This window comes from Ahaetulla prasina, chromosome 7 (genome assembly GCF_028640845.1).
Source record: "Ahaetulla prasina isolate Xishuangbanna chromosome 7, ASM2864084v1, whole genome shotgun sequence".
Lineage (NCBI taxonomy): Eukaryota > Metazoa > Chordata > Lepidosauria > Squamata > Colubridae > Ahaetulla > Ahaetulla prasina.
The window spans coordinates 49868618-49881417 of NC_080545.1; the positions used below are offsets into that span (position 1 = coordinate 49868618).

Genomic DNA, 12800 nt, shown 5'->3' on the forward strand with positions numbered 1-12800 from the left:
CACATATGAAATGTTTTGAGAGGCTGATAAAGGACATTATTGTATCCAGCCTCCTTCCAGCTTTTGTCTTACTTCAGTTTGCTTACCATCCAAATCGCTCTAAAGAGTACGCTATTTCTTCTGTTCTCCATCTGAGCTTATACCTCCTTAGTAGAACCATACCTGGCATACTGCATCCAGTTTTGGTCACATTACAAAAAAGATGTTGAGACTTTGGAAAAAGTGCAAAGAACAACTAAGATGATGAAGGACCTGGAGACAAAAACATATGAAAAACGGTTGCAGGAATTGGGTATGGCCAGTCTAGAGAAAAGGACTAAGAGTGACATGATAGCAGTATTCCAGTATTTGAGGAGCTGTCACCCAATAAGAGGTCAACTTATTTTCCAAAGCACCAGAAGGCAAGACAAGGCAAGACAAGAAACAATGGGTGGAAACTAATCAAGGAGAAAAGCAACCTGGAATTAAGAAAAAACTTTCCAGCAGTAAGGACAATTAACCATGGTAGCACAGTGCTTAGAATTCAGTACTGCAGGCTATTTCTTCTGACTGCCAGTTGCCAGCAGTTCAGCAGTTCGATTCCCACTGGCTCAAGATCAGCCTTCCGTCTTTCTGAGGTGGGTAAAATGAGGACCCAGATTGCTGGGGGCAAAATGCTGACTCTATAAACCGCTTAGAGAGGGCTGTGAAGCACTGTGAAGCGGTATATAAGTCTAAGTGCTATTGCTATTGCTAATCAGTGGAACAATTTGCCTTCAGAAGTTGTAGGTACTAGAGATTTTTAAGAAAAGACTGGACAACCACTTATCTGAAATGATATAGGACCTCCTGCTTGAGCAGGGGATTGGATTAGAAGACCTCCAAGGTCCCTTTTAACTCTATTCTGAATGAAAAGCAAATTTATTGTTACATTTGACAACAATTTAGAAATTTATTGCTTGCCTTTCATTCACTTTTAAAAATCAGAATAGCAATGCATATTACTGTCCTTGTATTTAATTTTACATTGTAGGTAAAAATATTATTCTGCTTTTTAGTAAATGCATTTCATTCATAATTTTCAAATATAAATTATAGTCTAAAGTAAACTTATATAAAAAGCCTGCCTGATGTTAATGGGAAGCAGAGACTACATACTTAATGCATTGTAGATCCGTAAGAGTGTGTGTATCTATGTTTCTAATACATTATCAATGTATTTTTTTATTATTCCTGTATAAGGTATTTTATGATTCATCATGAGACTATATCCATCCAAATAGATTTCTCTTTCGATTGAGCATTTTGATTTGGGATGTAAGTAACATTGGTTTCTCTGACTGCAGCAGCAAAATATCTTTGCATAATCAAGTTATTTTTTGGTTGCTTGTTTTTTTCTACCAATATTTGACTACAACAATTAAATGGAAAAAACATGAGATCATTTCACATAAAAACACAATATCAATTCACTGATAAGTAAATCATAGCTTTCAGTGAAAGAGTTAAAAATTCAGGTAAGGTCCCGAAAAGGGAGATCTACTGCACATGTAAAGAGATTGAAATACTCTTTTTTTATAAGCAATGAATCTGCCTCATAATTAAGCAATTATTTCAATTTAATTGAAATAAAACTGTGCAGACATTAATTTAACAAAAATTAATTAAAAATAGGAATATGATGTGACATGGAATGTTCTTGTATTTCTTTATCCTGTCCCACCCTTAGAGAAAGACAGAAAATAGGTGTCTCGTGAATGTCTATGACAATAATTTCCCCCAAAGAGAAATACACTCAAAGCAAGACTGTGTCATCTGTTTCCTTTTTATTAACAGTTATAATTAATGTCCAGAGTATTACGGATAGCAAATAATACCACCTAAGCCAATTTTAAGTCAATTTAAATATTTATTTATTTTTTATTTGAAAAATAGGCAAACCAATAAAATACGCCATCTTCTCCAGAACATACCGCCCGCGTCCTTCCTTCGGTACCTGAGCGCGCAGCACTGCAACTCGCAGCTTTCCCACTTTTGCTTCTACCGGACGTGACTACAAGGATCGGCTGCCTACCGTGCATCTTCGGGATTGCCTAGACTTGCATACGTGAGACCGGTAAACCCGGCAGTGCAGAGAAGTTGCTTTCGAAGAAGTCGCGTCCTTCTCGCGCTGGCCCACAGAGCCCCCTCGCGAGCTCCTCCGGTACTGCTCGAAGGGACCGCTGAGGTCAGGGGATGGCTATCTGCAGCGATTGGTGTTTTTATAGCTGGTGTCTTTTCTGGATAAAGCCTGGCGGGGGTCCTTACCGTGGCGGACGTCGCGACTATTTAGGTGCAGTTTGAGTAATATTCTCTCCATGCTTTGTCAGGAAAGTGGTTCAACTCATCTCGAGAACAGAAAGAGCTAAGCCTCTAGCCAGCGGACAGAACGAGCGAATTGGCGAGAAAAGCAGTACGTGGTGCCAATCAGTCTATTGTTTCTCAGTGACATTTTTGCTGTATCTGTTTTTCATTTTAAAAGCATAGAAAACATTTTCCTGGAAGTGGTTTCTTGGAAGAAAGAAGGGCAAGTTTTGTGATCATTAGTTATATTGCTGGAGTCGGGGGCGGGGGAGCAGTCTTAGTTATCTCCACAGTGATCTGTTCACCTAAAACCAAAGTTGTGTGAATTTGCTAATTTGCAAACATATTTCTTGTGGATGATCAAAGAGAACATGAAAGGAGATGTGTAATTATTAAATTAGAAATTGCCAGACCTTTAATGAGTATTAAATCCTTTTAAAAATATTTTTAGTTTAAAAACTTTTTTGCTCTTTTAGTAGTTTTTTTTTTCTGGACACAAACATCAGTTTTACATAGTTAACCACCTCTGACTTTGTTATCTTGAGAAATTACCACTGAATAGTAACTTTTTAAAAGTGTGGCCATACTAATTAACTATACAGTTCTTAAATCGAGAAGAGGAAACTATATAGAATAGATTCTATGCATCAGGGGGCTGAATCTGGAGTTGAAATAGAGTAAGACTGCCTCTGTGTGTCATCCCATGATACAACTTTGCTCCATCAGTGCATGGCTGTTCTCAACACCTCAGAAATTTAAACATGGGGGCTCTTCCACACACATACATCGATGTGTTTCCCTCCTATCCCTGAGTGGTCTTTTTATCATGCCTCTTGCTGCAAGACCACTACAATTGCTATCTGCACGAAAGTTAATGCATATTACTTTCTGTGCAATGGTTGGTTGTTGTAGACTGGGGAAAATAAAAACAGCACTTGCATTGGGAAAGGGCTCTGCTGTGTGGACAGCAGCCCAACCCTTACACACATACCAATTTTCTTCTCCCTTTATGACTGGAAAAAGTAGCATATAATGTCTTTTCCATTATGCATATAGTGAGAGAAGTCCAGTTTGTCAATGGGTATGCCCAAAATGGCGATAGCGAAAACACAAAGGAAAGATAATGACATTTTGGGCATGCCCATCACTATTTTTTCCTTCCCCAGTAACCAAACTCAGCAAAGATATTTAACATGGAAACAGAAAATCCTACAAGCAGGCTAATGTGAGACAAGAGTGTATATGTGTATTTAAAAATGACAAACAAGTTATCAGGATTTTTCTACCTTTTCAAGAGACAACCTTCCTCCCAACCTGTGGCCTGATTGCAATACCATCTTGTACATTTGGAAATGTCAACCTACTAGAAGACCTGCTTCTATAGCATTGATATTTGATTAATTAAAAACAAAAAGGAAAAAGGAACAAAAAGAATGGAATGGAATGGAAAGAATGGGACAGGCTCTATCCCTCAGCCATATAGGAGGGAGTTGGTCCTGAAATGAGCGTATTGAAGCTCTACAGATCACCATCTTCTCTCAGGGTTTTCCTCTGTATGATGCGTGATATTCGCATAGAGATATTATTGAATCTTCCACTGGAAAATAACTCTTTGCTTCCAGATCTCTTTGATCTGGCTTCACTCAGCCTTAAAAGCAGGCTGTCAACACTGTAAAAAGTATACTCAGATCAAGAACAAATAGATTGTAGGAATGAACTTACATTTATATAGCCATAATTACAATATGAAACTATCAAAATAGAATTCATTAGCAAATATGACAGTAGAATAGCATTTCTAAAATTCCAATAAATATTAAATAAAGAAAGCAATTGTCCCTCTTAGATTCATTTACTCTTTTCATGCCTGTTTCTGTGGCATTGAAGACAAGACAGGTCTATATTTGTATTTGATTGCATAATACCGTATTAAACACAAATTAATTTTTTTAAAGTGATGCATGAATTCAAAGTTAGTTGATTATAATTAATTCTATACGATGCTAATTGTTAAGAAGCCGAACATGTTTTTCTCAGGAAAATTTGATTCTAATATCCAGATTATATTTTTAATAACTGAATGAACAAAGATACAATTTTAAGTTGTTATTTCTTAAAAATATATAGTTGTTCAGTCCTCCTGAAAGAGTATCACAGCATCATGCATCTATTCCATTAAGGACTATGCATGCTTTATTTATAATATTTTCTGGAAACGATGTAATTCATTGCCAACAAATCTGAAAGAAAATCCCTGGGCAATTCACAAAAAATATTTACCTTTTCTAGAAATCTTAGCTGTTTTTAATACTTTTATGTAGTATACCATTTTATATTTTCACTAAACAAGACTCATGAGAAATTTTGATAGTTAAATTGTTGCAGTTCATTTAGCAATTTTAAATGTCTATCAATCTTCTGGAGAAGAAAATGACAAAAGACTCAGAGCTTATAGCAATACTGATTTATATTCTAACATTGGCACAGCTAATGTGTTGTGTCAAAGTAAATCATATTTTTCTTAAGAAAAATGGCTACTGCTGTTTGGTCTTTTTGCTTTCACTTCTAATTGCATTCCTTGCAGCATAGAACTTTTAATCAAGTAATGGTAGGCTGCGTTTTGTTTTCTGCACATTGGTGTCCTCTTATACCTCAAGGCACTTAATACAATACATGTTTCCCAAAAAGGTTCCTGTACAGAAAACTCTGCCATTCCTATGTAATTCTGTTTGTTTATTTTGGTATGAATATGCCTTGCATAATTGTGAGTATTCATTTCCAGTATACATAATGATATACAAATATGTGACATCCATGTTTATAATAATCTGCACCTTTTTAAAAGTTCTATATGCAAGTGCTAATTTAACCGTTAATCTATATACTGTTTAGAATATATTGTTATATATTCAATAACATTTTCAAAAGTTGCTAGTATTATACAAAAGTTTCAATATCATAGTTAAATTCTACATTATACAGTTTCTGAATACTATTATTTTCAATAGATTTTCATTAGTAGCTATAATTTTGAGATCATTTGAAAAATATTATTTAGATTTACCTGGTACTGTAGGATGAGGAGACCAGAAGTGGCAACTTCACAGAGAGCTGCTTTCACTGAGTCATGCCATTAGTCTTTCCAGCTTGGCACAAATCCACACTGATTGCCATTAATTGTTCCAGTATTTCAGACAAGAGTTTTCCCCAATAGAAATACAATAGAAAACTGAGCCTTCAATATAGCAAAAAGTATTATATGTAGGAAGAGGAAAGTACTTGCACTTCACTTTTAAAAGCTAAACTATTTGAGAATAAATGTATTTATTCTAAAAATAAGATATTACAAAATTTTTAGCCCACAAAATTTTGAATAATTTATTAGAAATATCAAAACGGAACTGTTTACTTTAGGAAATGTAATAACATTTTCCAGAATATCAATTTCCAAATTGAGAAATTATGAAAGACGCCCACAAATGTACTTAAAACCGAGTTTCAAAATTTTGATGGCCACACTCCCTCCCCATGTCAAGTGATTGCATTATGACTGTTGGCAACTGGCATATCTTTACGGCCATTTGCAGTGACCTGCAGTCACATAACCACTGTTTGTGTTAGTTTCTGGCATTTATTTTTGTTTTTTGGCAAAAACACCCATTGGATAAAACAGATTTGCTTAACAACCATTGTGTTTATTTAATGACCATATGTGCTACTACACACACACACACACATGAATTCTAAAGCTGTTTACTCAACACCCCATATAGGTCCTTAGAAAGCACCATGTTGCACAGGTTTGGATTCTGAGCTCAGCACAAGAAGAGTCAGCAGGTAAACTAAGTCCAAAGGGCCTATATGAAGTCCAGGAAAACAATTCATGAGTCAAATGGGTCAGGATACACAGCACAAGCATACAAGGCAAAGAACTGGGCATGTTGCTCCAGCAACACTCAAGTCCTCAGGGTGGGATTAAGTAGGCAACACTGGTGCAGCTCTTCATGAGGGACAAGGCTACCTCCTTGCAAATGGTCTAGCTCAGGGGTATGCAAATTTGGCTGTTTTAAGACTTGTGGACTTCAGCTGCAGCTTTGCTGGATGAGGAACTCTGGGAGTTGAAGTCCACAAGTCTTAAAAGAGCCAAGTCTGCAGACCCCTGGTCTAGCTGACCAGCATTGCACCTGTCTCTTCTCCACCTCTGATTGGGAAGAGGTGTGGACTCCCTCGCCTCTTCCTCACTAACTGTCAGTAGCTGCTCCCAGTCCTTACCTGAAGCCTGCTGGTCAACTCACTCCAGCTGCAGCTCGCCATGCTCAGTTTCAGCCTATCACGCATCCAATTGACCAAGCTGAGGCTGCTCTGTTAGGCTAGCACTCTCCAAGCTCCGATTTGGGCCATCACACAGCTCCATGCTTTCCTCTGCTGACTCAAACGCCTCCTCTTCCTGGGGACAAATCCCTGACACCATAGCATTCACTTAACAACTGCTGCAAAATAAAAAGTCCTAAAATTGCGCCGGTTGGAGGGATTGGGAGTGGGAGGCACCGTTTATCGGTGGTTCTCCTCCTATCTCTCCGATCGGTCGCAGTCGGTGTTGACGGGGGGGGCAGAGGTCGGCCCCGAGGCGCCTCACTTGTGGGGTGCCGCAGGGGTCGATCCTCTCGCCCCTTCTGTTTAACATCTACATGAAGCCGCTGGGTGAGATCATCAGTGGTTTCGGTGTGAAGTACCAGCTGTATGCGGATGACACCCAGCTGTACTTTTCTACACCGGACCACCCCAACGGTTATCAAGTGCTGTCCCGGTGCCTGGAGGCCGACGGGTCTGGATGGGGAGAAATAGGCTCAAGCTCAATCCCTCCAAGACAGAGTGGCTGTGGATGCCGGCATCCCGATACAGTCAGCTAAATCCGCGGCTGACCATCGGTGGCGAGTCATTGGCCCCGATGGAAAGGGTCCGCAACTTAGGCGTCCTCCTGGATGAACGGCTGTCTCTAGAAGACCATTTGACGGCCGTCTCCAGGAGAGCGTTCTACCAGGTTCGCCTGGTACGCCAGTTGCGCCTTTCTGGACCGGGATGCCCTATGCACGGTCACCACGCACTCGTGACGCCTCGCCTGGATTACTGCAATGCTCTCTACATGGGGCTCCCTTGAAGGGCATCCGAGGCTGCAGTTAGTCCAGAATGCGGCTGCGCGGGTGATAGATGGAGCCCCCGTGGCTCCCGTATAAACACCCATCCTGCGCAGGCTGCACTGGCTACCTGTGGCTTTCGGGTGCGCTTCAAGGTTTTGGTGACCACCTTTAAAGCGCCCATGGCATTGGGCCGGGTTACTTACGGGACCGCCTACTGCTACCGAATATCTCTCACCGACCGTGCGCTCTCACAGAGAGGGTCTCTCAGGGTGCCGTCGGTAGCGGCAATGTCGCCTGGCGACACCCAGGAAGGGCCTTCTGTGGGGCCCCACCCTCTGAATGAACTACCCCGGACTTCGTCAGCTCTCGGACCTCCGGACCTTCCGCCGCGGGCTTAAAACGTATTTATTTAATTGTGCAGGGCTGAGCTAGATTTTAAATTATTGGTTTTAAATTGGGTTTTATTTGATATTTTAATTCTAAATTTACGGGCTTTTTAGAATCAGTTTTTTAATTGTTTTATATTGTATTTATATGTCTTTTAAATGCCTGTACACCGCCCTGAGTCCTTCGGGAGATAGGGCGGTATATAAATTTGAATGAATAAATAAATAAATAAATAAATAAATAAATAAATAAATAAATAAAATTGAATGTGGTCATGTCAAGAGTCATGACAAATTGAGATAGTTCATTTAGCAATTTTAAATATCCATCAGTCTTCTGGAGAGGAAAGTGACAAACGACTGATAGCTGTAGCAGTACTGCTTTATATATGGCACAACTAGAATGCTTGTGTCAAATATACATAATAATTGTAATGACTTAAGAACATAATTCTGAGCTCGATTACTGTCGTAAATCGAGGACAAACTGTATATTAATCCTTATTCTGAATAAAACTCCACATTCTTCACTTTATAAAATTCTCAGATCCACCTGTTCTAAAAGATATGGCTGTCTTTTCCCTTAGAATATGATAGGGGGTGACTGGGCTGTTAGCAACCCTCTTTTGGGCAAGGAACAGGAGCTTCCAGCATCCCTCATTACTGGCTGGGAGTGCTGAGAATTAAGCAATAGCTGGACAATTTCAGCAAATTCTTTTTCTGAAGTAGAAATGTTTTCCTGTCAGACTCGGTATCCTTCTTCTCAGCCACACCCTGGCTTATACTTGTCCTGCTCTGCTCCTGGGAATATTAAATGCCTCTACATTCAGAGAAAAGCCATTGGTGTGGTCACAGGACCTTCTATGGTTTCCCAGGACTGGATAGAAGTCACACTATGAAACTCGTGGTTTTCTTTTTCCTCTTGATCCAACCATTTTGGACAACTTTAGACCAAGTTCTAATTTTCTTTTTGGGGGAAGGTGGTAGAGAAAGTGTTGGTCCTACAACTTCAGATGATCTAAAAGAATCAGATTGTCTGGACCCAAGGTATCCAGCATTCAAATCAGGATTCAGCATGGAAAAAGTATTGCTCATATTTTTTTAGAGACCTTTGGAGACATAAGAAGTAGAGAAGTGCAACCCTCCTTGTTTCCCCTTATCAGAGATTTTTAATGCTGTTTTTTTAGTTTGCCCCCTATTTCCAAAGTGGTTATTTCTATTCATAGAGTAGGGAATAAGAATTATACAAGTAATCCTTTATTTACTATCACAATTAAGCCCAAAATTTCTGTTGCTCTGTAAGACAATTATTAAGCAAATTTTGACAGTTGCGAAATGAATCACCACAGTTGTTAAGTTAGTAACATGGTTGTTAAGTGAATCTGGCTTTCTCATGGACTTTACTTGTCAGAAGGTTGCAAAAGAGTATGAATTTTGATCACATGACCATGGGAATGCTGCAATAGTCATAAGTGTGAAAAACAGTCATAAGTCAGTTCCATGGTAATTTCAAATGGCCACTAAATGAACTACCTGTATATAAAGATCTCTGCTCTGGGAATGCTGCAGGGCTCTCTACTTTCCCCATTTTTCTTTACTGTCTACATGAAACTGTACAGGGGTAATTCATCAGTATAGGCCTATTAATTTGGTCTCATGCTAAATAGCAGATATTGTATTAATGCTGACCCAGAAACTCACAGACTCTGAATTAAAAATAATAGATTGAAACTGAATCTGTCCAAGACAGAATGACTTTGCATCTGTGGGCCAAACAATTCCAGAGTAGCAACATCTTTGACTCAGAAGGGAATTTTATTCAGAGGTTGGCTGCATCTTGGGACTCTTCCTAGAGTCACAGCTACTGGCCAAGGAGCAACTACACTTGTGGCCAAAACAGGTTTTTCAGTTACATTTCTAGACCAATTGCAACCATTCCTAGATCTGGAAACTGTGCCCACAATGTATTGCAGTAATGTGCTCTACTTGAAAGTGCCCTTAGAATGCATATAGAGATTACAGCTGATACAAAATGTGGTATTTCAGAAGATGATGGATTTTACCTGTTTTCCTCAGGAGATTTCGCTTCTTCAGGACTAGCAGCATTATTTCTCAGTGGGCTTCTGAATTAATTTCAAAGTATTGATAATCCTTTTTAAAGCCCTACAAAGGTCTGGATCATGTGAAGGACTCATTTCTGGGTCCTTCTGGCCATTTAATCAGATTAAACAAACTCTACTCCCTCCAGGTCCAAGCTCTCTGAGATTGCCATCTACGAGGAGATGAGTAGTTCAAAGACACTAATCAAACCTTGTACATGTTAGCCCCAGAATATGAATCTGAAGCTCTTCTTCTCGCTCTTTTGAGCCAAAGAACCTTGGCCTCTTTTTCTTATGATTGGAAGGTATGGACTCATTGTTTACACAATGATTCTGTCTAGCCTGAGCAATGCTGTTTTCTCTTCATCAGCATGAGCCCATTTACACTGTGATTCTAGACCAGAACAATAGATGTATAAAGTGGAGGGGATCTTAATGGATCATCTAGACTAAGCTTCTCTGTATGCTGACAGATGACCATTTGTCTTAGCCTGAAAATATTAAGTGAGGTGAAACACACCACTGTTCTGAATGAAGTCCCACTGCTTATTAATTCTTAACTGTCAGAAAATCTCTGCTTACAATTTTTACATAGAACAGGTTGCTCCTTCTTGAATGTAATTGGTGTTTGTTTTTTTTACATATTTTAGACTACTGTCCTATCTCTTTTTAGTTTTCTTTCTGCTTGGTTTCTAAACTCGTTGTCATCCTGGTAGCTCTGATCTTGCTCTAACTTCTCCATGTTCCTTTTAATGAATTGTGACCAGAGCTGGCTACAATATTCCATGTGTGATCTAGCCAGTGCAGACTACAATGTGACTTTATGACAATCTTGTGGTCTGGACACTGTGCTTCTTTGAATAAAGCAAAAGATTGCACTGACCTTTTTAGCTGTTTACATTATATTGCTCACTCAAGTTTAACATCATTAGTACTCCGAGATCCTTTCCACACACTGTTGTTGAGCCAAGTTTCCCCAAAACTTTAAATACGCTTGGGAGCTTTTACTATCCAGTTGCAGAACCTGACACTCATAACCACGGTTTTGTTCTGTTGAAGTTATTTTGATTTTATCCTCTGTAATGTAAGTCAATCTCTTAACTTGGATTTGTACATCAGTGATTTGTATATATGTATATCAGTGTATTTTGTCTGTAGATGGCATACACTAAATAAATAAGTCAGCTTGGAGGTAATAGTTAAATGTAATAAGGTTCTCCACTATTTTGTCTTTTAGGGGATTTAATGGACTGGGGACACTATCTTGGAGATCTGACTCAACATTTCCATCCAGATTGTGATCTTTAGACATGTTGCAAATTAATCAGAATGCAGTAACATCTTGAATACATGAACTTGTTTTACATAAAAGGTAAAGGTAAAGGTTCCCCTCGCACATATGTGCTAGTCGTTGCCAACTCTAGGGGGTGGTGCTCATCTCCGTTTCAAAGCCGAAGAGCCAGCACTGTCCGAAGACATCTCCGTGGTCATGTGGCCGGCATGACTCAACGCCAAAGACGCATGGAACGCTGTTACCTTCCCACCAAAAGTTTGTTTTATATACAAACTAGTTAATGCATTTATATTGATTTACTATTTGATAAAGATATGATTATAGCCTAAATCAAGAATGTTAAAATTCTTCTAAACAACATTTTAATATTGTATCACAAATGATTCAATAAACTTGCACTGCTGTTTAATGTGGATTCTAAGAGAATATGTTTTTAAAAATTCCCTTTCATGACAAATAATAGTGCCTTTGAAGTACATATGTTAAAATCCCTTCTAAAAAGAAATTTAACTAAACCTAATAATTATATGAATGATGGACTCAGTAACCTGTGCACATTCCACTGAAATAAATTAGATGTATTTAATGTTTTGCCTTCCTTGCCAAATTAAGTTCACTGATTCTTAAGTGATTTGTACCATCAGTCTCTTAATTTGCGGTCTATATCTATTTACAATATATAAATACATACATCTCTAAAGCAATGCAATACAAAAAAGGAGGCAAATTTCGGATTTGCAGAAGTATTCCAAAAACAATTAATGAAAAAAATGAAAAGTTTACATGCTCAGTGGGCATGTAATACTATCTTATTATTGAGGGCATTTTGTTTTTCCAGTTTGCTAGTATGCCAATTTCCCGATTTTTTTTTTTAAAGTATGGTAGGGCTGGATATCTGGACAGAAATCTATAAGCGCATTGACTGGTTTCAGTTGTGTCAGGCACAGGGAAGTAAGTTTACAACATAGAAGACTTTTTTAGGCCTATATATAAGAATCTGATCAATTAAACTTCAACACAAAATTGGCACCGGATAAGGGCCAACATAATTCAGGATGGGTTAGACTTGGAACACTTGTGGGAATGCTATGACTCTAAATTGATGATGCATTTAACTACACCCCTCAGCTCCTCCTGCTCTTCTCCTACACCTGATAAAGATTGACTGAATCAGGCAGACTGATATCTCCAGGCAACATTGTAGTGACCACCAGAATGAGACTTATTTCTCTTATTCTCTTATTTCTATTCTCTTACCTGCAATATTTTGTTACAGTTCATCTTTGTATTTTTATAGCACGAAAATCAGGTGATGCATTGTATATAGGAAGGTCTTTGAAAATAGGAGTTCTTTTTCAGAATGTCAAGCAAGATAAAAGAAAAAACAAACAACCTTCTGCAGCTATCTTCCAGAATATTCCATATATCACACTTAAGAAATATCTTTTACATTATTAAAATTCCAATTATTAAACCCTTCATCATATAAGCAAAAATATTCTCCCAAGTATCCATAAAGTTGAAGATTATCCTCCATAACCACATTCCTATTCAGAATGAA

General features: G+C 38.5%; 1 long non-coding RNA gene across 1 annotated transcript; it reads left to right on the forward strand.

Moving 5' to 3' along the window:
• Positions 1-430: 430 nt before the first annotated feature.
• On the forward strand, positions 431-11700 carry LOC131202399 (uncharacterized). Its single transcript, XR_009156142.1, has 3 exons — positions 431-617; positions 1915-2431; positions 11183-11700. It is a non-coding gene; the product is annotated as an uncharacterized LOC131202399 (long non-coding RNA).
• The last annotated feature ends 1100 nt before the right edge of the window (positions 11701-12800 follow it).